The sequence below is a fragment of the Sarcophilus harrisii genome, chromosome 3 (assembly GCF_902635505.1).
Source record: "Sarcophilus harrisii chromosome 3, mSarHar1.11, whole genome shotgun sequence".
NCBI classification, from domain to species: domain Eukaryota; kingdom Metazoa; phylum Chordata; class Mammalia; order Dasyuromorphia; family Dasyuridae; genus Sarcophilus; species Sarcophilus harrisii.
Window position 1 is genome coordinate 431,858,081 of NC_045428.1, and position 25,752 is coordinate 431,883,832.

The window sequence follows — 25,752 nt, forward strand, 5'->3', positions numbered from 1 at the left end:
GCTTAACTAGGCTGGTCTTCTGATGACAGATATGCATTCCATTATTGGGCCCATCCTTGCAGCCTTTTCAGCTTGATGGGACCTGCCCACACTTGTGTTCTGATGGCATAGTCTTTGAGAAGTGAGTCACCTCTACACTATGATTAAGCATGAGAGTAGATGTTGAGTCTAAGATTTTCCCTTTATCTCTGTTAAGTTTGATCTTGTTTTCTATTATGTTGAAATATTTGAATATAATCTATCACATTAGCTAACTCTTCCAAGTTTATGCCATTTTCAAATTTGATAAGAGTGTCTTCTACATCTTCATATAAGCCACTGAACAAAAACAAAATCTTTTTCAGTGACAAATAGCTCCCTTTAGTTTGACATTAAGTCACTGATTCACTCTAATTGAGCACAGTTGTTCAACCAACTGTGAAAACTTATTGTCTTAATATCAAGACCACATCTCTCCACCTTCAAAGGATATTATTATAATATTGATTGAATCAAAGTATTTTTTAATGTATTAATGTAGTAACTATCAAAATAGTAAATGAGGTGAGGTTCACTCATTCTTAGTAAATTCATTCTAGCCCTAGTGCCCATCATTTCTTCTTCTAAGTGCTCACGCCTCATCTCTTTAATAATCTGACTTTTTCACCAGAAATATGACCAAAATCATTGGTTTTCAGCTTAAATTTTATTACCCTTTTTGTAAATTAGAATGTCATTTGTTCACCTTTGGTTTCAGGCAATTCTCTCAAGTTTCATGATCTCCAAATTATTATTAATGATGAAATTGCATATTCTTTCAGTTCTGTAGGATGCAAATGATCTGGCCCTGGAAAAATAAATTTATTTAAAGCATTTATATAATGTCTTATTATTGTCTCACTTATTCAGTGTTTCAATTGCTTCTTTTTAGCATATTTTTTCACTCTTTACAGTATGAACTTCATTCTTATTATTACCCATGTCAAGTTGTATACAGAAATACTAAAGTATATTTTTCATATTTCTTGGATCATAATGGGCTTTAGCCTTTTTTACACTATTCTTACCCAGTTTATATGCCTTCTTTTTAATTCTCCATGTGTCCTTCCTTCCTTCTTTTATGACATGCCTTCTCTAATTCTGAGCTCAGAAGATAACATCATCAGAATCATCTAGTGCTACTCACATCAGAAAAAGAATCACTTGAAGATGATGGGGAAATTTGTGGTTTCTCTGAGTAGTCCTTTCTGCTTTAGGGTAGTTCTAAGAGTTAGGAAATTTCTCCCCTAAATCAACTTTAAAACTGCCTCAAATCCCTCCACCACTCCCAGTTTTACCCTATTTAGCCATATTCTTTATCTACCTCCTCCTTTTCATCCTCATTGGGATTAATCATGATTGAATAATTAGAATTTAATTTTTTTTAAGCGCCTTTCATTCCCCCTAAAGCTATGTTCTTTTTAAAAACCTCTGGCAATAAGAGCAAGCCTAATTCTTTTCTAATTTTGTTTAGATAGGCTTTCCTAAAGCTAGGGTACATGTTTATTGGTATATTAGTATAATTGTTGTTATTATCACCATCATTATTATTATTATTATCATTCCTGTTAAAGCAAATCATTCTCTGTCTAGTCTTCAATATATACAAATTAAAGAGTCATATTGAACAGATAATTTCTAAACTTTTAACATTTTCTAACTCTAAATCTATGAATGCTAAAAATGAAATCAAGAGTATCTTTGTCCCAAGGTTGTTCAATTTCACATCAGCTTAGAGCTGGGATCCTTGTCACTGTTTCCTCCACCTTTCTGCTGAGAAATGAAGAAAAAGTGAAGAATTGATCAGCTGTTTCGCATGCGACTTGATGACATGTTCAGAAGATGTACAGATGATTTAAGTATCCCATCAGAGAATCGTAAAATCATGAATATTAGAGTTGAAAAGAACATCATTGGCAAGTGAGTCCTAATAGAAGGATTATAGATTCATTGCCTTCTAGCTGTTTGGAAGGGAAGGTATAATATGCACATACACAGAACCATAAACCTTTTATTAGAACTGCCATCATCTTGGTACAGGCTCTCATCAATTCACTCCTGGACTATTAAAATAACATGCTGGTTGGTCTTCAAACCACAAGTCTTTCCTAGCTCCAATCTATCATCCACTCAGCTGTCAAACTGATCTTTCTTAAGCATAAGTTTGGGCAGCTAGATGGGAGTGCTAAGCTTGGATAAGTACTGGCTATGGGACTCTGGGCAAGTGACTTTACCCTATTTGCCTCAGTTTCTTAATCTGTAAAATAAGCCAAAGAAGAAAATGGCTAACTACTCTAGTATCTCTTCCAAGAAAACCCCAAATGGGACATGACTAAAACAACAAGCAAAATTCTGATTATGTCACTCCTAATCCAGTAAAGTCCAGTGACTCCCCTTACCTTCAGAATCAAATATGAAAGCCTCTGCTTGGCTTTAAAAGCCTTTCTTAACCTGGCCCTTTCCTACGTTTCTAGTTTTTTTTATAAATTTTACTCTTCTATCACATACTCTGCAATCTAGTGATAATGGCCCCCAGCTCTGGTCATTTTCTCTGGTTGTTTCCCATACCTAGAATGCTCACCTTCCTCATTTCCATCTTTTGGCTTCCTTTAAATGGCACTAAAATCTCATGTTCTACAAGAAACCTTTCCAGATCTTCCTTTCCCTTTGTTGATTATCTCCAATTTATGCTGTATATGCCTTGTTTATACCTAAGTATAGGTTATTTCATATATATGTATATATGTATATATATATATATATATATATATATATATAGTTATACTATATATACACATAACAATATATATGCAATATATATTGTTATACTATAACTATATATCCTTATAGAATGTAAGCTTCTTGGGAAGTGGGACTGTTTTTTGCTTTAATTTGTAAATGCTGGCACTTAGTAAACTGCTGGATACACAATAGATGCTTAATAACTGCTTAATCAATCATATAGATTACTAGATTTAGAATCAGTAGACCCAATTTCAAGGCTTGGATCTCCTACCAAATTGCATGACTTTACACAAATAATTTGACATCTGTTGGTTTCCGCTTCCTTACCTGCAGAAAAGAGATAGTATTTATATGACCTACATACAGCACTGGTGTGAAGGTCAAAGGAGATAATAGGTGGAAAAGGCTGTGTAAATATTAAGTATTGTTATTGTCTAGCACTCTATAGAGTCCCGTTTAAAAGAAAATTACAAGGATTTCCAAGGAATTGACTGACTAGATCTTGGCAGCATTGAATGCTTACTGAAATAAGTGAGCCATCACCTGGTGCTGGGAAATCTTTAGCCATAAATTGTTATTATAATGCAACACTGAGATTTTTATATAAATAAAGTGAAAATATGTAGGGAAAGCAAAAGAAATAACAACGATTATAAATGATTATTTATCATCATCTGAATCAATATTCAAGATCATTTGAGTTATTGGCACTATATATTAAATTTTCTAAGTATTGTTAAGAGCAAATACCTTTTTTTTCCCTTTTCATTGACTTTCCCCTGTACTTGGAACTGTTTCCCTCTTCACTGCCTCCTGGCTTCCTTGGCTTTTTTAAACACTCAGCTAAAGTCCATCTTCCATAAGAAGCCTTTGCCAGTTCTCTTTAATCTTAGTTCTTTCCCTCTGAGATTGCCTCTAAATCTTCCTGAATATATTTTGTTCATACATAATTGTTTGTTTTTTGTCTCCCCCATTATATTGCAAACACCTTAAGGGAAAGATTATTACCTTTATTTAAATTTTCAGAACTTAGTATAATGTCTGTCATGTTTTCATTGTTATTGTTCAGTCCTGTCTGCCTCTTTGTGACTCCATGTGGTGCTTCTTGGCAAAGATACTAGAATAGTTTATCATATCCTTCTCCAATATATTATGGCAAACAGAGGGTTAAGTGACTTGCCTAGAGTCACACAGCTAGTAAATGTCTGAAGCTGGATTTGAATTTAGGTCTTCCTGACTAGACCCAGAGCTCTACCTACTGAGCCACCCAGCTGCCCTGCCTGGTAGATTGTATGTGCTTAATAAATGCTTGTTAACTGACTGACTGAGTACAATACTTGGAAAAAAAAGTAGACATCAATGGACCTTACAAATGCATAAAGGAAGAAATAATCCAATTATCTGTCTCTATTCTTGGATTTGAAGCTAGTTATTCATGGCAATCCCATTTCCATAGGATCCTAGGAAAGGTATTGATTGATTTATAATTTAATTCCATACTATTTCTATGAATTTTTTGTTCTTATACCATTAGGTTTATGATTAAAAATTATATTCTCAATTTATAGAAGACATATTTGTTAAATTTCATGTTCAAATTTAGTTAGACATTTTCCTCAAAGTCCATCCCCTTGTAAAATCTCATTAAATATTCATTTCTCTAACAGTTTGCAGGGGTCCTCAAACTATGGCCGGCCCGTGGGCCAGATGTGTCAGCGGAGGACAATTATTCCCCTTACCCAGGGCTATGAAGTTTCTTTATTTAAAGGCCCACAAAACAAAGTTTTTGTTTTTACTATAGTCCGGCCCTCCAACAGTCTGAGGGACAGTTAACTGGCCCCCATTTAAAAAGTTTGAGGATCCCTGTAATCTCATTGAGTAATATTCTGTCCACCTAAAATTGTAATGATCACTCCATTTAGCTGATTCATATAAGCTAAGAAAATATACCATAGATGGTACTTATATTATCTTGCATACCATTTTTATCACTATAACTGTCTTCGATAAATATTATTGCTAGATTTTATATAACTCACTTTAGTCATATTCTATATATGTGGGGAATTTCTCAGCTTAAGGTATAAGATCTCTTATATCTTCCCCATAATCATTTTTCAAAAAACTAATCATCAATTCATATAGGACTTATTCTTGGTTTTTGTTGTTATTTTTAGTGATTTTTCAGTCATGTCTGACTCATTGTGACCCCATTTGGAGTTTCCAAAGATTCCAGAATAATTTGGCATTTCTTTTCCAACTAATTTTACAGAGGAGGAAACTGAGGCACACAGAGTTAAATGACTTAGCTGAAGTCACACAGCTAGTTAGTGTCTGGGGACAAATTTAAACTGAGGAAAATGAGTCTTCCTAACTCCAGGCCCAGCACTCTTTGCATTGTTCCATCTACTTATCTCTGTTTGCCTTATTTTCTTAGTTTAGAACTTTTGTGGTGACAAGATCTCATCCCATTTTGCTTTGCCATATAATTCTTTCCTGTAAACCTTATCTATGTATTCTCCTTAAATAAAACAATCCAATGAAATGGTTACTAATGAGCCAACTGAAGCATCACTGTGACTGAACCCCAAGCACAACCTCTCCAAACCTTCTTGAATTCAGGTTAAAAAGAAGCAGTGACTACTTCTCTCCTTAGAGAATTCCTTAGGAATAACGCTAAGAAATTAAAATTTCTAATGCTATCTTACTGAACCCCAACCCAGTGTGTTCATCACAATATTGATGTTAACCATCTAACCAATATCAACCAGTTGATATAAAGTAGTTGATTATCAATTAGGATAGAAATACAAAAACACTCCCTCCCCAAAATTGGAGGGATCTCCCTCTGCACATATTCAGTCCCTCAAGACAGTGGGCTCAAAATTAAAGTGCCCCCCCAACACTTTCTGGTAGACATAGACAAATTTCCATGGGGAAAGAAGATTCAAATTACATACACATACAGGGAACACACATGTCCAAAGAATATCTCCCATCCCTGGAAGGCATTTTCTCCCTTTGCAGAGTTCACTTGGAGAATGGACGAGTTGCTTCGTAGCTTGCAAAACATGGTGCTTTTGCAGTTGGGTTCTTTTATGGGTGGGCTATAATACAGCTTATTCACCAGGCTTAGCTTCCAACTCCAATTTCTGACCATCTGGTGGATTTTCTAATCTTTTGCAGCTATAGGAGCATTTCCTAGTCTGTTCTATCTCTCAATACTAATTCATGTAAAATCAAGAAAAAATAAACACAAGACACATAGTAGAAGTTCCATCAGTTTATAGATCTAGAATGACCAAGTGAGAGATAAGGCTCAATGTTCCTCCCTCAACTAGAGATTTAAAATTCTTCAATCTCACTCAAAATTTACCAAAGAAGAGAACAAGAGATAATTGGCCTGAATTTTTTGTATGCACACAAGCCAATTAAAAAGCTTTCATTACCATGCAGTAAGCCAACAGAAAACAGGTTATATGTATAATATACTGAAATGGGAAGAAGGACTCCTTTATTACCCATGCCCAGAAGCAGGCTCACCAAACCTTCACATTGGTTGGAACTAAGCAGGTATCCTTTAAATATTGGGTCCTTAAAGCTACATAATGACCTTATATAACTATAGTTTTATGTATTTAGTGCCTTTTAAGTTTTAAAATACTATCATTCACCTTAAAAAATACTTATCGTTCACCAAAAACCTTAATGGTAGTTAGGTGCATTGGGCCTGGATTCAGGCCTTGAGGACTCATGACTTGAGATTTTCTGGCCTCGGACACTTTACTAGCTGTATGACCCTTTTGTCTGTTTGTTTCCTTCTCTGTAAAATGGACATAATGATAGCACCTGTCTTTCATGGTTGTCATCAGGACAAAATAAGAAAATAAATACAAAGTTCTTAGCATAGTATCTGGCACATAGTAATGTTAGCTATTATTATCATAAACAACAATACAGCTGAACTTTGAATGAAGATGCTAAGTGATGCCAAGAAATCAACTGAATTTCCAAAATTACTTACTGAGGCAATCAATCTAAAGAGCATTTATTAAGCACCTACTATGTTTCGGGCACTGTATTATGTCCCTGTTGGGGGTACAAAGACAAAAATGAAAGTCCTTGACCTCATATGCATGACCTAATCCAGTTTCTGAAGCATGAATTTCCTCTACAACTTCCCTAATAATGGTAGCTTGGCATTGTGTCAGTTTTGCAGTTTCTGTTAGGAATCCCTAACTTCCTCTAAGACAACTCAGGATCCTCTTCTGCAGGAGGTTCCTCTTGATTTACTCAATTGCTAGTGCCTTCCCCTCCAAAGGAGAATGTATGTAATTTTGTATGCCAGACTAAATTAATCTCAAAGGATCACAGATTTAGAACTGGTAGAGATGTTGGAGTTTAGCTTGTCCAATTCCTACACTTTAAAGATGAGGAAGCTAAGTGCCAAAAATGTGAAAAGGATTGCCTAGGGTCATACAAATGGTGAGTGGGAAGGCCAATCTTTGTCCCTGACTCCAAATTTAGCATTCTTTCCATGATGCTACAATGCTTTTATCATAAAATACTATATCTGGATTCCATTAAGGTATCCAACAGTCATGAAATCCTTTTAGCAAGATGTAGAGAGATATGAAGTGGGGGAAAGTATAGTTAATTGGATGTAAAGGGGATTGATTGATGTCTATGTATAGGAAAGTGTCTGGTTGATTATCAGAGGGTTCTGCTTATGATCTTGCTTAGTTTAATATTGAAATCAAAGATTTGGATGAAAACAGATGTAATGCAAAAAAAAAAAAATTTACACAGTATTATTAAGTATCACAAGAAGAAGCCATCGAGTATAACCTGTATATAAACTAGAATTCCTTTGGTAACTCATCTGACTAGTGATCATCTAGTCTTTACTTGGAGACTGTCCCTACTTCTGAAGATGGTCCATGGCACTATTGCACTGTAGCTTTAAATTATAAAAAACTTTTTTCAGCATCAACCTACCTCTCTGTAGCTTCCACCTATTGCTGTCAAATGTCAATAACTATTGATGTACATGCTCATTTTATCATCTCTACAAACTCCTTAAGAAAATAATCTACACACATATTGATGTAACTTGATGGATTTATGAAAAGACAGACTTTTGCACATGACATCCTACAGGAGACAACATTTTTATAGTTAAGCAAGAATAAAAAATATCAATGTGGTTTTTTTTTTGTTGACTATAAAAAAGAATGTTTGATATTACTACCATACTGTCAAAATCAGTAATTCTTTAATTAAAATGTGATACACTAATCATGTACTTTCAGGAAAGCTTGTTTGACTATATGTGAAGAAGCATCTGTTGTACCAAAATAAAATATATCAATATATTTAATCATTTTTGTTTAAATGTGTTCAGTAAAGCAAAATGCCCTTAAGGCTTTTCTCTAACAAGGTGTAATCATTTAAGAATCTTTGAAAATCCTATATCAAAATGAGGTCAAAATGGTTTCATGATTTAAGCAAAAAGGGTGATACTAAAAGCAAATTAAGAGAACAAGGGATAGTCTTTCATACCTTTCAGATATGTAGAGAAGCAAGGAATTTGTGGCCAAAAAAGAACTAGAGAACATTATGAAATGTAAAATGAATAATTTTGATTATATTAAATTTAAAAGATTTTGTACAAACAAAACCAAAGTTTTTGATATTTTAGAAGAATTTAAAATTCTTTAGAATTTGCCAAGATTAGAAAGGAAAGAAAGGAAAAGAAAACTAAGAGGGAAAGATTTTACATCCAGTTATTTCTAATAAAGATCTCACTTCTAAAATATATAGAGAATTTGCTCAAATTTATAAGAATACAAACCATTCCCCAATTGATAAATGGTCAGAGGATATGAACAGATAATTTTCAGATGAAGAAAATAAAGTCATTTCTAATTATATGAAAAAAATTCTCTAAATCACTCATTAAAGAAATGCAAAGATTGGCTAAGATGACAGAAAAAGATACTAATAAATGGTGAAGGGGACATGTTGGGAAAGTGGAAAACTAATATATTATTGGTGGAGTTGTGAACTGATCCAACCATTCTGGATTGCAATTTGGAATTATACCTAAAGAGCTATAAATCTATGCAAACCTTTTGATCCAGCAGTGCCTCTACAGGCTGTATCCCAAAGAGATAATAAAAAAGGGAAAAGAATCTACATATCCAAAAATTTTTGTAGTGGTAAGAAACTGGAAATTGAGTGGATGGCCATCAGTTTGGGAATGGCTGACTAAGTTATAGTATATGAATGTAATGGAATATTATTGTTCTATAAGAAATGACAAGTCTAATTTCAAAAAAGCCTGGAATAATTTACATGGACTGATGCTAAGTGAAGTGAGTAGAACCAAGAGAACATTGTACACAGCAGCAACAAGATTGTGTGATGATCAATTGCGATGGACTTGGCTCTTTGCAACAATGGGATGATTTAAGGCAGTTCCAATAGAGTTGTAATGGAAAAAGCTATTTGCATCCAGAAAGAACTATGGTGACTGAATGTGGATCAAAGAATAGTATTTTCACCTTTTTTAGTGTTGTTGTTTACTTGTTTTTTTTTAAATTTCTTTTTTTTTCCTTTTGATCTGGTTTTTCTTGTGCAGCATAATGAATATAGAAATATGTTTAGAAGAATTGCATGTTTAACTTATAGTGAGCTACTTACTGTTTAGGGAAGGGGGAAGAGGGGAAGGAGGGAAAAAATTTGGAATATAAGGTTTTATAAGGGTGAATGTTAAAAACTATCTTTGCATGTATTTTGAAAAAGAAAAAGCTTTTATTAAAAAAAGAAAAAAGAAAATTAGGGCAGTGGGCTGGATTGAGCCCTAGCTTTAGAACCCAATCATCACATCATTAATAATTCTCCCTCATCAGGTATTAAAGCTTATATTAATATAATATTACATTATTATAAAATACTTAGTAAAACTTTAAGAAAATTTTGAAAGCTATAATAATATAGAGAACTTTGTTCACTAACCAGCCAATTTCAAGGAAAGCATAAAAGAGAGAGGGAGAAGAATGGTTACCAAAAGGAATTGCCACTTTCATGGAAGATGTCCAGTGCAGAATCCAATGGAAAAACTGATTCCCTATAAAGAAAGAAATCATCCAGATATTCCTGGTTTGTCTGTGATACTTTGTTGATTACATCAAGCTCCAAACATACTAAAGCTCTTTAGATGAAATCTATAATCACTCAAAAGAATTCACTATCCAGGAAAAAAATTAGAAAAAAAAATAGATGGAGAATGTCTATTATCTAGATGATGGATAAATACTTGTATGGATAACCCACAGAACTGGTCCATAAGTACATCTGTTTGTCCATCAGTTGTTATTTGTCCTTCATTTTAAAAGAGGACAGATAACATCATGAAATGATGCCTTTGACTTGTGTGTGAACTGGATTTAAATAAGACAAAGTTGTGCAAAGTTGTCAGTCTTACTCTCTCAAAAGTCATTGAAGTCATTAAAGACAATTGACAATGGCCTGGGATGCAATGGATGACCTTGGGGTCTTCAGTTTCTGACTAAGCTCTAAGTGCCCTACAATGCCTGTGTCAGCCTCCTCCATGGCTGTTGGAATAAATTGTTTTGATGTAGACATTCTTCCAAGAGAAAATCTTCACATGCCTGGAGTAGATAACCCATAACTTACCCATGGTTTGGAGGCCTGTTGGTTACCCTCAGCCAGGATGTAACCTTTGAGCATGCTACAATTTCTTGGACCCACAGATGAGAATTTGGTGACAGATGGATATCAAACGTGGATACCAGCCCGGAGAAGGACATGACAACCTTTCACACTAGGGATGCTAGTCCTTCCTGGACACCCCCAATATCTCTTGTCTATCAAAACAAGCACTAAATAAACAATGAATTTGTCTCCAAATTAAATAGAAGTACAGTTGTCTAGATTGCTTCCAGGAAATTACATAGCGTTTTTTAGTGATCAAGGGCTTCTCCATGAAACAAAAACTCTTTTAAAAGACATGAATAATCTGCTGATGATGCTTTATAGATATGAATGATGGAATTCCCAGAGTCATGGAGAGGCTTATGGGGGGTATGAGTTATCAGCAACATATTATTAATGAAACATTACACAGGAGAAACATAAAAAATATTTTTATCAGAGAGATATGTGACCAGAAAAGATGGTGTGTTGGTCATGTAGAACCTAAAAGGAATTAATTAAATCCCTTCTAGAAATGAAGTCATACTTGATCTACTATCAGAGGACAGCGATTTATTTCCTCCACCATAAAATAAATACTTAAAATATAAAAGTATCATAAATACTCCTTGACAAAGGCTTAAAATATAAAAAATTAACCCATAATTCCTATTACTCTCGCCTAGAAGGTTGATACTTAAAATATTTAAATGTGAAATACTTTATGGGATCACTTAACAGGCAGCCTCCCTTTACCTTCATCTTGGCTCTATACTGTCAAAGCAATTTGATAAAGAACCACATTTGATGAGTCCTTGGTTTCATTTTCCTGGCAATCCTTATCTTCTCCTAAAAAAGGAAAAACAGAGGAAAAGGGAAAAACAAAAGTTACTCTTGCTGGGCAACAAACACACAAACTCCAGAGCTCCTGTCTTTTTGATCTCACAAAAGTAGAAAATATTTATCTCAGTACTACTCTTAGATTGGAAGATCTGAGAGGATCTCTAATCTAAGGATTAAAGAAAGAAACTAATACCAAGAGAAAATCATAGACTTAAGGTCCAGTCTCAGGCTCATCCAGGTCAGCACACGTTCTTGCTATTATATGGGAACAGCTGCCAGGGCTGTTGGCAAGAGATGGGGTTTCTTTCCTCTGCCTTCATGGGCTGTCTAGGAGAGAGATAAATCAGAATCTTCACAGAACACATTCAAAAGTGTGTGGGGGGGAGGGAGTAAGACCCCCCCTGTCCCAATTAGCTAATCAGAGACATCTTCAGGTACAAAGAGAAGGCATTTATTTAATCCCTGCAGGGAGAGGCCCAGACACACGGCCCACCATGTGCTGCTCCTGGAACCTGGCCAGCTCCTGGCTTGTCCAAGACTTAAAAGCCAAATATCCAAGCTTTGTAATTGGATCGACTTAAAGGACGTAACCATCCTTGACCAATGGTCACCAGTGTTAGCTGCTTCCCACAAGTCATGTCATGTTCAAAGTTCATCCCTCCAGAGATCATGTGCCTCAATACTGATAAATACTTCATCCAATCAGTCCCATTCAGAAGAAAAGAGAGAGTAAGGGTGGAGGTCTTCCATTAAGCTCTTGCTGCTCAGCTTTGATGCTGCCCCCTTCTTATAACCAGGGAATCAAAGACATAGAGATAAACAAAACCTTTACTATCAAGAGGCCAAAGCACATGTCATTGTAGGAAATGGTCAGGGTACCTGCTCTATGTATTATGAAATGTCTCAAGACAAATCTTGTGGGCAATAGATTATCACCATGAAGGGGACCGAGCAGAGATTTCTCCAAAAGTCATTGAGATAGAGTAGGTCAGGCTAGGTCTAAGTCACATGATCCCTATTCCCAGAGCTGGAAGATCAGGCCTTGGACCCCAGATTGCAGCAAGCCACAGGAAGCAGACAACATTGGTGACCATTAGTCAATGGTGGTTACTTCCTTTTAGTCTATCCAGAAAAGGCTTCCGTCTTTTGCTATTTAAATCCTGTCAAGCTTCCAGCTGGTCAGGTCCATGAGAACATGGTGGGAGCTGGGATGCTGGGTGTCCTTGGGCCTCTCTCTGCAGGAACTAAATAAATGCTTTTTCTTTGTACCTAAAGATATCTGATTAATTCATTTGGGAAAGGGGGTCTAGCACCAGTCCCACACAACCACAATGAGCCAAGGGATGTTGCCTATTAGAAAAATCACTGATGTGAAAATCCCTCATTCTTCAACAATGATGAATAAAATTTATGTTTTTATATTGTTATGTCTCAGTTTCCCTGGTGGCAACCCCCTTTCTGGACATTAGGACTGGGAGCCCTGACCACTAGCATTCCAAAGAGTTATAAAACTTCAGAGAGCTTATCTCAAATACTTAGATGGAACCCTCTGAACCAGACTTAGTGTCTCCTAGGCTCTTCCCAATTTATCAGAATTTATGATCCTTGCTCCTTACTCCCAACCTGTCAGAACTGAATTTATGGTCCTTTCCTGGAATTTTCCACTCACCGGTGCTCTATCCATTTTATTTCCCTGATCCCTGGAGACCTATAAGAGTCTCTGGTACCCCTCGAGCGTTGTTGAATGTTTTGAGACAATAGTCCCATCCACCTGGCTGGCTAAGATGGCTTGACCAGTCCAAACTGTCCCTCTAATAAAATATCTAAAACCCTCTCTAATCTCTACCTTGCCTCAGTTTCTCCAGCATTACAGTATGATTTACTAAGTTAGCAAATGTCCTTGGACAAAGGTTTTATCCTCTGGATCTAGATTTTCCAACAAATTCATCGTGAGTATTGGATTAATCACATAATGAAGTCAATTTTCTTCACCAAAGTCAGTTCTCCTCATCCCTAAGGACAGCTCTTTGACCACTCATTGATCTCCTATCAACTGGGAAATAGATTCTGTTCCTTAAAGGACAGATTTCAATATCCATCCATCCTCTGGACACCTCTCTTAAGATCCTTATTTAAACTGTTTTGAGAGTATAGAGCTAAAATGAAAGTGAAGAGAGGATGTCTATTAAGTGGTCCCATAAAGTCAGCTGGTATGCTTGGACCTCTTCTTGCAAGGACCAAATAAATGTTTTTTTGTATCTGAAGCAAAAGACTGGGGTTCATTGGATGGATTGAAAAGGAAGTAACCATGGACCAATGTTCAGCAATGCTCTCTACTTCCTGTGGGTCCCAGTGACTTCCTGAAATTTAAGCCTAGAGTCTGACTCACTACATCTCATAGATTTTTTTTTTTTTAAAGAAATCTTCACCTAGTCCCATTTACACCCATGAACAAATAAAGGACATAAAACATTCAAATAGTCCAAGAGATTCAGCATCCAAATAGTCCATTAGATTCCTCTCAGGAGGTGAAAATACTTTGTGGGATAATTGAACAAATGATCCCTGTTCATTTCAGACCTGCACATTCTTTGTAATTCTAAAGCACAATCCTGGAAGGTTGGCAAAGTCCAGATTTCCTGGTCCTTTATGGCCTGGCTTTGTCCTTTATCTTTAGAAGCTTTAGGGATCATCTCTATAAAGGATCTCCTTCTTTGAGAATTATGTGGTTTAGAAAACCTTTTCCTCAGGTGAGAGTGATAGGATAAAAAAGATCCCAACAAAAAAAGAGCCAGGTCGTTAGTCAGCTTTAGATAGGGGCATTATCAGGGGAGAGCCTGAATTACTACAAACAATGGGGAAGCCAAACTACTCCCTAAAGCAAGAAGGGAGGAGCATTGATGGGATTAGATCCTTAAGTGGAATTCCCTGCATTCCTTGCATTGACAAAATTATCATGACCTCATGGTTATGATCATGATCCAATCAGAAGGCCAATTGGTGACTTTGCCCAGCCCCCCTTCACACACATCTGATTCACCTGCATGTCATGACATCACCTTCCTGATGTCATAATCTTGTTTGAGAACAAAAGACAAACAACAACATTCCCTCATTAACTGCTAAACAGAGTTTATTTTTCTCTATCTCAAGCTCTTCCCAGGGGATATAAGCATTGATTTCTCTCCCCCTTTTCAATAGAAGGCTGACTCTGGCCCCCATCCCCATCCCCATTCCCCACCCCTGCCCCAGTTATTTTTCTCCTATAAAAGAATGTACTTGTGCCCCACTGTTTAGCCTTACTAAATGTCACAATGAGTAGTTTATTGGGAATTTAGCTGGCCTTAATGGCATCTTCCCACTTGTTAATAGTGAATTTCACGTGGGAAATTAGTTTGCATTGTCCCCCCTTGTTAACTGCTAAAATTCCCTTTTGGAACTTAGCCCATTAATCAATAGAATAATAATAAAATCTTCGCCTCTTGATTTAGAGGTCTAAGCCTACAAATTCTTTGTGAGACACCTCACTGTAAAGGCCCACAGACAGTAGGGAAACTCTGGGTGAGGTATAAGACCCTTCAGCCCAAAGAGAACCTGCTAACAAGATCTGGTTTGGCTCCCTACCTCCCTTTGGTGCTCTTACCTTTCCTGAGAAGTCAGGAGACAGGGACAACCTGTGTTGTGATTGAAACAGAGTGATACCAGGTGGCAGACTACATACAATAGCAAGTTGTTCATGTGGTCCCACGTGCACAGTATATATTTAGCACATGCATATTAGGGTATAAAAAGGAGGAAGACCTTGGAATAAACGTGATGAGGTCAGTGGCAGTCAGAGAGTTGTTAAAATCCCCTTTTGGTTGGCGCAGGTTTTTCATGAAAGAATTCATGAAATTCCAAATTATTAATTGGCAAAAGTGAAAGTTTATTGTTAGATAGAAAGCACTTTGCTAAGAGACTGACTTCTATGGTGGCAAAGTCCTATTAGGGAAATGGAGTCTGGCACTGAGAAGAGAATGCCTTCTTAGCAGGCAGGGTCCTAGCAAGCTGCTTGGACCTCTGCAAGGAGTGAGTTTAAGGAAACCTGTTATATGGGTAGCTCTTGGCAGGGGGGTTGGACAGCCTGAACTTATCAGACCAGGATTTCTCAATTGAATGAGAATTTAGAATTTCAAAAAGATCAATGGGAGTTGATTTGCCCTTGAATAATGTTGTTTCTCTCATCCTGGGAGAATTGGCCCTCTCTCTAGACTCCTTGGAGCCTGGGAGATCCTGATCTCTCAGATCAAAAAGGGGACACCATTTTAGAGTGATAATTTTAAAGGGAACCCAGTTTCAGTAAAGGGAACAGTTTCCCTCCCCTTTCATCCGGGACTCCATATTTTAACCATCTCTGGGAGTCTCACCTCATTATTCCTCCACTAAGACAGTATGTTTTTTCACCCCGGCGGGACTCTAGAAAGTACAGTAAGTTTTGTCACCCCTGCCTGGGGGTTTGAAAAAGCAGGGCACAACACCTCATGACACTATTCTGAAACTTCAATATATTTTGGGGGTCTAACTTCCACTCCCCAACATTTAGTGGTCCATATAGGAAGAGTCCTAGAACCGTTATATATTTTGGGAGTTCAGTGTTTCTGTGCTCCCATATGCCATCAAGGAGAATGCTCAACTCTCAAACTCAGCATCTTCCTTTAGGTTATTTCCAAAGATGGAAGCATCAACCTTAGAATTGGTGGTCCCTGACTTGTATGCAAAAAAGGAAACAAGAAAGCAACCAAGAGCTAAAAGTAGAGGAATTCTCTGGGTGTCACATGGGCAAGCCCAGATCACACTCTCCCTTGTCTACTATGTAGTGATACATCCAAGGGTCCTGTTCTCGTCCCCACCTCTCAGTCAGAAACACTCAGGGAAGAAATGCTCCTCTTGTTCTAGCTATATTCTAGCTGTCAGCTGCTTCAATTAAACCAATAGGCCCAATTACTCTGCTAGTCTATTTGTGCCACAGACCTTAAATAAACTTTCTTATATCCCATCCTAAACTGGCCCATCATTTTTAAAATGAGAAGAAAAGTTTAGAGAGAAATGTACTAGATACCGTGTTAAAGTGCTTTATAATTATCTTATTATTATAACAACCATGGGAAGTAAGTATTATTATCCCCATTTTACAAATGAGGAAACTAAGGCAAACAGAGATTAAGTAATCTGCCCTGGATCAGATAGCTAATCAATTTCTGAGGTTGGAGTTGAACTCAGATCTTCTTGACTCCAAGCCAATTAATGTGGGGGAAATCCAGGGCTTTTTCCCTATTTCCTCATTCAAAGCCCAATTCTTGTGAAGGATATTGCTGATAGATGAGATTGTCCAAATCCTCTGGGTACATGCTTTCCTTACATGCTTTTTCCCAGTTGGAAGATCTTACAAAGAGAATCTAATTTAGGTGGAATTCTTACCATCATTGTTCATTGTTCATTGACTGGGTGGAGAATAGATTCCTTCCTGTAGATTGCCAAAGAGTAAAGAGGGAGTGGTCTAGCTTGTGAGGAGTCTTTGTTCATGAGTGACAAGATCAAAGACAAATACCCAACCCCTCATTACAAAAGGCCCACCTCTCATTATTATATTTATTCTTTGCCATAGTCTCAGTCAAACTGAGATCTGTTAAAGAGTTTATTTTACAAAGTTTCCCATTTCATCCAAGTCTTCCTGATCTATATGTTATCACTGGATCCAAATGGCTCCAGAGGAAAAAGTGAAGCTGGTGACTTTGCACTGAATTCAACAATAATAAGATAATAATTATAAAGCACTTTAATACAGTATCTGGTACATAAGCACTACACTGTTAGCGACTATTATTACTATTATTAGATTCCTTGTCTATAAAAAAAACGATTCCCTGACCCTATAAAAAGGACCCCCATCCTTTGAAAATTTGCGATCCCTCCCACTGGGGGGATTACTACCCTCAGTGTAATCTTGTTCCTCAACAATACAATCACATTTGTTTATTCATCCATTCAAAAAATATTGTTTGAATGCCACTGTATAAATTACACTGTATTACTCACAAAGTGTAAAAATCTAATTGTGAAAACAAGATATGGATACATGAGAAAAAGTAAAGTAGCAACATAAAAATTAAATAAATGACAAAGAAATAAGAGAGCAACAGGCAGGTTAGAATTTAAAAAGGCCAGAATTTAAGAATATTATTGAAGTATCAAGCAAAATTTTACATTATTTGATTTGTTGGGTCCTTTAAGTGTTAAGTAGCTTGGTACAGTGGAAAGAGTATAAAATGTGGAGTCAGAAATCTAGGTTCAAATCCCAGCTCTGATTCTTACTATGAACTTGGAAATGCTACATCACTTCTCTGAGCCTCAAAATTCTCATTTATAGAATAAGACCATTGAATTAGATGACTTTTAAGATCTTTTACAGCTCTAAATCTATAATTCCCCACCAACAATCCATATCTCTGATAAATATAGATACAGAGAAGCATTGCTTTGAGTTCAGAGTAAAGGGATAGTTCTGTGGCCTGTAGTTAGTAAGTAAAGGTTTCTGGACATGGGGCCTGAACTGAGTTTTGAAGTAGGATAAGTCTTGAGCTAAGATATTGAAAGGCATTAAGGACAACCAGCTATTCCAAGTATCATTTCATCATTGTCTCTAACCATTCTAAGACTGGAGATGCTTTGACATTTGGAAGCAAAACTGATGATGATTTTTACCAGGAGGAGGAGGGCATAAATCTATTTGGGAAATGAGCAAATAATCCCCTTCACACACAACTTGATGTCATAGACCACACGTGTTAGGAGTTCAAGGTTTTTACCACTTCTCATAGAATAAGGCCCTAACTTTCCCTATGACCCATTGATTTGCCCCATTCTTCCTCTCTCAGCTCTCATCAGGGGAAAGCAAAAGCCTACCTTCAATTCATATTTCCTAAACAACCAACTTTTTTAATAACTCTAAATGCAAATTTATCTGGTATAGTCTGTACAGCAATTTGTTGTATGAGTAGGAAGCAGAAAATAAAAAAAAGTTGATTTTTGCAGGATGAGTTAGTTTTCTCAAGGCTCTATCCATTAGTTGAGCCTCTGTGGAATGGCAGGAGACAAGAGATATGGATTCAGAGGTAATTCTTAAGCTGTCAAAATGAATGCTTTCACCTAAGTCTGCATCCTTAAGTCTCACAGTCCTTTTATAAGGATCAACAGGATAAGCCAGTTTCTGAAAGCTTATAGCAAGGGATCATTCAAGTTGGATTTTCTGGAAAGTACTGCCCAGTACTGGACTTTATATGCAGCACTGCTGGTCAGTCCTGGAAGCTGTTTACCAACTGTCACAAAATTAGACCCGGGAATAGCATTTATATAAAAAGGTAGGGTTTTCATGGGTTAGATATTTTGTATTTCAAGTCAGACACACACTAATTTCCTAGGCTCATGAGGGTGAGAGAAGGAGAGGTATCAGGATCCACTGAAAGGTATGCTGGATTTGAAATCAGGGGACATAGATTTGGTTCCTGGCTTCTCCACTTTCTAGTTGTGTTACACTAGACAAGTCATTCAAACTCTATATCTTCAGTTTCCTTATCTGTAAAATGGGGGATGGAAGGCAATGGATTAGGTGGTATCTATAGTCTTTTCCAGCTCCAAATCTATGGTTTTATGAACTTAAAATAAAGGCTAAGAACAGACGAGAATTTGAGTAACAATGAATATCATAACCTATCATTGTTTCTTCTCATAATTAGTATTCATGGTAGTTCAATCAAAAGTCTAGAGAAACTTTGAAAGAGAGTGAGATCTCTTTACAAAACTGTCCCAATCCCAGTACTACATGACCTTATTGTACCACTCAAAGAAAAACAATTCAGTTCTGTAGGTTTCTGTTTCAGCACTTTTTTATAGTTAATCAATAAGCATTTGTTAAAGCATCTTTCATGTGTCAGATACTAGTAACTTAAGGAGTCAGACTATATATGTTATTTAGCATTTTCTCAGTACCTTAAATTACTTTTTCATAGAAAGAGCAGGGTCAGAAGTGGCCAACAATCCCTAGAAATCCTCTGTGGGAAATATGTATAGAGTCTAAGGTATTCTGGTATGGCAACTCCACACTGATATAGACCAACATTTCATCTGTAATTCATTTTTGAGAGCTGCCGGGCTCTGAAAGGGTTAAAGTGACTTACTTGTCCAGTGTATCAAATTTAAGACTTGAATATAGCTTTTACTGACACCAAGGACATATCAACTACATTATCGATTGTACTATAGGATACTAGAAGTATAGTGGGAAGTATAAATGGTAAATTATACACAAACAAACACACCATTCCAAAATATTATTAACCAAGACTGAAATCAGTTCAAGTGAGTAAAGAAATGCTGATGTGACAAAGAGTTTCAAAATGCCTAGCAAGCAAGCATAGACTTTTTTGCATTGCAAGGAGGGTTGTGAAAAAAAGAAATCCTCAATCCCCTGGTGATCCATTTGTTTTGCACCTGCCTTAAAGAAAGAAATTACTTCCTGAAGTTTCAACCTAGGACCACAGAATTCCCACTGCCAAGTTATCACTTTTTAGAGTAATCCTTCTTTCCTGATTGTGAGCTAGATAATCTTTTGTGGATTGTTCTCTTCCCACTCTCTTTCCACTCTTCCCACTTCCCACTCTTCTGTCAACTTAATTACAAGGTTGATACTCACTTCTACTTCCTCACCTCCCTGCTCTGTCCTCAGTCCTTTGAAACTTGATTTCTGTTCCCTATTGTACTGAAAAACTCCCTCTCCAACACACCAATGGTCTCTTCTCCATCCTTACCCTCCCTTGTTTCTCTGAAGTACTTGCCACTCTTCTCTATCTTTTTCTCTTTCATGATATTTTCTTCTCCATTAATTTTCACACTCTGCTAGATATCCTATCACTCTAATGATTTCCTGTCTTGTTAGCTAAATCCTTTTCCTCCTCCTATCCCCTAAATGTGGGCACCCTCAAAGAATCTGTCCTTTGCCATCCTTTCTCATTTCTATGGTTTCAATTATTACCTCCATGAAGAGAATTCCAAAAGTGGGATCTCTAGTCTCTCTCTCCTCTAATGTCCGGATCTGTCCTCTTAAGTGCCAGTTCAAATTACACAAAATTGAACTTATCATCTTAAACTCCTAAACCTACCCCTCCCAACTTCCCTATGTATCAGGTACTATAAATCTTTCCCTTCTCAGAACATAGAAATTGCAAGAATATATGTCCCCTTCTTCCTCTAGATGTTTTGAGAAGCAGCCTTTCTTACAGGGAGCCATTAGGTAGTGCAGTGGATAAAGCACTAGGACTGGAGTAAAGAAGACTCCTCTAAAAATTCAAATGTGGCCTCAGATATGTCCTAGCTCTGTGACTCTGGACAAGTCACTTAACCCTGTTTGACTCAATTTTCTCATCTGTAAAATGAGCTGGAGAAGAAATGGCATATCACTCCATTATCCTTGCCAAGAAAACCCCAAGTAGATTCACAAAGAGTCAGACATGACTGAAAAACAATTCAATAATTTTTTTTACTGACAAACAGAATTTGAGATTTGGGGGAAAAAAAACCCTTCAGTAGGCATCTAGTCTAAGCTATATGTGAAAAAAATCCCTACTATAATATATCCAAAAGTGATCATCTAGCCTCCTGTGGAAGATCCCAATAAGATGTGGAGGAGAGTATTCATTACCTCCCAAGGCAACACATTCTATTCAAATGATTAAGGCTTTTCCTCATAACATCAAATCTAAATTTGCATCATTACAATTTCTACCTATTGTTCTACCTATTTTGGTGCCAAACAAAATAAATCTAATCTGTCTTTCATATATTTGAAGACAGCTGTCATGTCTACTCCCTGAGTTTTCTCTTTTGCAGACTAAGGAGCCTTAGTTTTTCTTTTATCTTTCTTTCTTTCTTTTTGCCTTAGTTTTTATCATCAATTCTCATATAACATGAATTTAAAGTCCTTTCACATCCCGATTGCCCTCCAGGACACTTTCTAGTATCCAAAAGGACAATGTCCTTCTTAAACTATGATACCTACAACTAAATATCCTCATGTATAGTCTGATCTAGGTAAGATACTGAGAGATTCTTGCCTTCTTATTTCTCAAAACTATGTTCCTCTTAATAAAATCCAAGATCTCATTGCATTTATTGCCTGATATATAACCCTGGTTGATTTATTTGAGATTTATGATTCTTTAAAATATCTATATATTTTTTCAAATTACTATCATATTTTTGAAGTGGATTTTTTTTAAAAACCCAAATGTAAGGCTTTGCATTTATCCTTATTTCGTACCTAATTTCAGGTCTAATCTCATCTAGTTAGATTGATCCAAAGGCCCTACCCTGTTTTGATCTTTGGAAATCGTGAATTTGTTATACAACTATGCTAGCCATGAACTAATAAGAAATAGGGGAGAATTATGCATTTATAAGGTACAAGGAAAGATAGCTCCTTCTGTGTGGAGGTCTGGAACCATGTATCCATAGTATAAGAAAAGATGCTAGAAAAAAAAAAGTACCTTGGAATTGTGCTTTTGAGCTGTCACACAGATGGGCCAGGGAGTCTGAAGACAAAGAGTTGGGCTCCTAAGAAAACAAAAGACTTCCATCTGTTAGAAACTGAGGGAAAATGCAAAAAATACAATTTTCAGGCAGAACTTCATAGAGAGAGAAAGAACAACACTGGAGAACATCCCACTGGTACTCTCTGCTAAGACCTATAGAGAATTGTATGAGGTAAAAGCTGCAGGTGCATCAACACAAGACTGCGACAGAAAACACAATAGGATGCAATGAACAGTGGTGCTCATGCAAACTTTTGGTTGCATGAGCTGCAAGACAAGTATTCCTGAACAAGCAGCCAGAGAAGTCACAGAGGTGAAGTAGTAAGATGAAGGAGCAATCCCTGAGTTCCCAACCAGTTGAAACTACTATTTGGAATAGTACTAAAAATGGCTGAGACTACACAGACTTTTGGAAGGAGAATAACTCATTGAAGGGTATTGTTAGTTTCTACCAGCTCTAATACAACTATTAACTTCTGCAAACATATTTCTATTTTCAGCATTATCAGCCTATGTGCTTGTAAAAGGAATTAGTGAACACATTCTCTGGAATATGAAATAACCAGATTATTTGGATCAGGCAATAAACCAAAAGGGCTCCCGGATTTTTCAAAACAAGGCAATAAACCAAAAGGAATGAGACATCCCTCAAAGTGCTCCCGGATTTTTCAAAATAAGATGACCCTCTGACTCAAGAATTGAGCCAGAAGAAGAGTTTTCTTCTGTTGGTGCTCCCAGTTATCCAAATTGAACATTTTGGAATCATCTTTGATGTTTCTTTCTCCTTACCATGGCTAACCTGTTGTCAATACTATTGATTCTACCTCACAATATTTCTCATATCTGGTACTTCATTTCTATTTTCACTGTTATAACCCCCCTTCAGACTCACTTAGACTATTGTTAAAAGCCTTTTAACTGACCTCCTTGCCTCCACTTTCTCCCTTCTAGTTAAGGGTTGTGCTGCAGTCAGATCTAATGAATTTTAAGACTGTAAAGTTTCAGAAATCTGCAATGCTATCAATTAGGACTTGATTTATTGTTTTAATTGTCTAGACTTAAGAAACTATTAATGATGCGAATTAAACTTATAAGGTTATGTGCATATATTTTCTCTAGTTTCCTCACCTCTCCCCCCAAAAAATGGAATCTAAGAAAGCATCAAAATTACCTAAATTCCTATAAAAAGTGGCAAGGTACATCTCAAATCTTTGTATCCTACCTAAGTACCTTGTGAGTTTTTCCTTTCTTTGGTGCCCAGCCAACATAATATCGATTTTTGTGGTCTCTGAATTCCTAGCACTTATACATTCTGCTACACATTAGCATTTGATTAATCCCTACCTTTTAGTTATCTAGTTTCTCCACACATCAGTTTTATCCTCCTAACAAAACTGTCAGCTTATCAAGGACAGATCCCCATCTCTACTTCTTTTATTTTCCCCACTGTCTTATCCCAAGGAAATCTGAGATATAAGACTTAAGGACTAGACTTTTAAGAGACCATCTAAAGAAAATAGCTAGAGTTCCCCCAAGAGCCAGCAAAGAGGGCAAGGGAGAAGTCCTTCTTACTCTTTTCACTTTAAAAATGGTTGTTACTGTCTTTATATCATAATACCTTCCCCATATACCTTCCTCTCCCCTTCACAAGATTCCAAACCCTCCCTTCTCCCTTGTGACAAAGAAAAACCACTGGACAAATTCAAGCATACAGCTAAACTTCTGCAGGAGGGAAAAGTAGGAATCTCACTCCCTTTCCTCTAGGCCCCATCTATGAAATAATAAGGGGACAAGAGATTTGAAAATAGAGATCTGTATAATGTTGAAATGGTTAACTATAGCATCAAGATTTCAAAGGGAGAAAAATGAGGGCCAGTGCCCGGGTGAAGGAGAAAAGAGAGAGTGGAATGTCTGCAGGATGACAGATTTAGGAGTGTAGCAGAGGGAGAGGATGAACGATTAGGAAGCTGAGATCAGACTCACACACTGTCATGTCTGGAAAAGACTTTGGAGACTATTTAGTCCAATGCCTTCATCAGTGACAGAGTTAAGGAAACCGTACGCCAGAAAGGAAAGATGACTTGCCTACCCAAGGTCACACTGCTGGTGCAGTGCTGCCTCTAGATTATTTCAACCACTCCCTTTGCTGCCCATCTGCATTATCTGATACTCTCTGATCACTATCCTAGTGCCATTGGCTTCTCCTCACATTGAGAATTCTTCTGCCTGGAAAGCCAGCCCCCACCAAACAGCCATTGCTATTTTGATCTCTCTTCCAGCCAGGGAAAAATAGAAACTGTATTCACGCCTTTTTTGAAACCCTGCTTTGAGAACTTCTATAAAGCACAAGCTTAAAAAGATTCTTTCTCATATAGCTCCAGAAGTCTCAGCTAGATCCCAGCAACTGAATCTGCCTCCTCATTTCTCCCTGTGTTTCTGGCTACGTTTCTTTCTCTATCTCTCTGTCTCTTGTCTTTTGTCTTTCTGTGTGTATGTGAATGTATATATCTTTCTATCTCTCTCTACCATGCCCTCATGTCTATACCTCACCCCTCCCATCCCCACCATTGTCACTCCCAAACCATTTCCCCATTTCTAAATTTCCCCACTCCAATCTCCACACCTTCTTTATTGCTTATTGTTCTTGAATTTCATGCCACATATCTTTCCACTCATTCCCCGAGTCTCTGCCCCTTTCACCACTCATAAGCTTTCTCCTCCATGGCACAGGAAAAAATGCTGTCCCTTTTAGGCACTCAGTTCCTGCATCTCCCTAGTATCTGGGTGCTGAAGACTTTTCCTGCCAGTAAAAATGATCTCCAGCACCTTGCAACACAAGGTTAGGGAACAATCCAAATAGGCGCACAGACAGCAGATGGACTATATGTACTTCAAACTCCAAGTCTGATAGTTTAGCTGGGACATAGAGCGTATCAGGATTAATACTGGAAAGATAAATTGAAATCAGATTGTGAAGGATTTTAAATGCCAACCAAAGGGCTGTATTTTATCCTGGAGATAATAAGCAATCCCTGAAGGTCTTTGACCAGGAAAGTAGCATAATTAGACCTGTGCATTATGTGGGCAGCTGTGTGGATTTGAAAGGGCTGGAGCTGGATGCAGGAAGAGCAATTAGAACACTATAACAATTGGAAGAGGTGATAAGGATCTGAATGGAAGTAGGGGGAGGAAATCATAGACCTAAAGCTAAAAGGGACCTTCAAGATCCTCTAATCCATTCTCTCATTTTGCTCATGAAAAATAAGATGGCTGTGTGAGAGAAGGAAACAGATGTAGAGAGATATGACAAGACTCCTCAATTATCTGATTATGTGTAGTGAATAAAAGTGAAGAGTTGGGAATGACTTGGAGGATGCCAACCTAAATGACCAAAAGAATGGAAGAATGAAGGCACCTCCATTTTGCAGATAAGGAAACCAAGGCCTCAAAATGGGAAGTGACTGTTCTAAGATCACATAAACTGCACACACAGAAGCCAAACACTGGTCCAAAGCCAATGTTCCTTCCCCTGTTCCTTTATATATGACATCAGAATAATCAATTTGATCAATTAAGTAAAGTCTCCATAAGACAAGACTATTTGATTGGATTTGGCATCTTCTGACTAATTGCCAGGATGTGGCATGAAAACAGGCCTAAATCGAAAAGGGCAGTAGCTTGGGGGAGTTCATGACAAATCAACTGTCGCCTGAATTTGTAGTTATGTGGAGGAGCTGGGGAAAGAGGAAAGGTTTCTAACTATTTTTCAAAAGGTCCAACACAACCAGAAAATGCTTTCCCAGAT

At 37.1% G+C, this 25,752-nt stretch overlaps 1 long non-coding RNA gene across 1 annotated transcript; it reads right to left on the reverse strand.

The window, feature by feature from the left end:
* Positions 1–672: 672 nt before the first annotated feature.
* Positions 673–20,324, reverse strand: LOC116422090. The gene is made up of 3 exons (XR_004232677.1): positions 20,054–20,324; positions 11,239–11,331; positions 673–826 (listed from the first exon to the last, which is right to left on the reverse strand). It is a non-coding gene; the product is annotated as an uncharacterized LOC116422090 (long non-coding RNA).
* Positions 20,325–25,752: the final 5,428 nt, after the last annotated feature.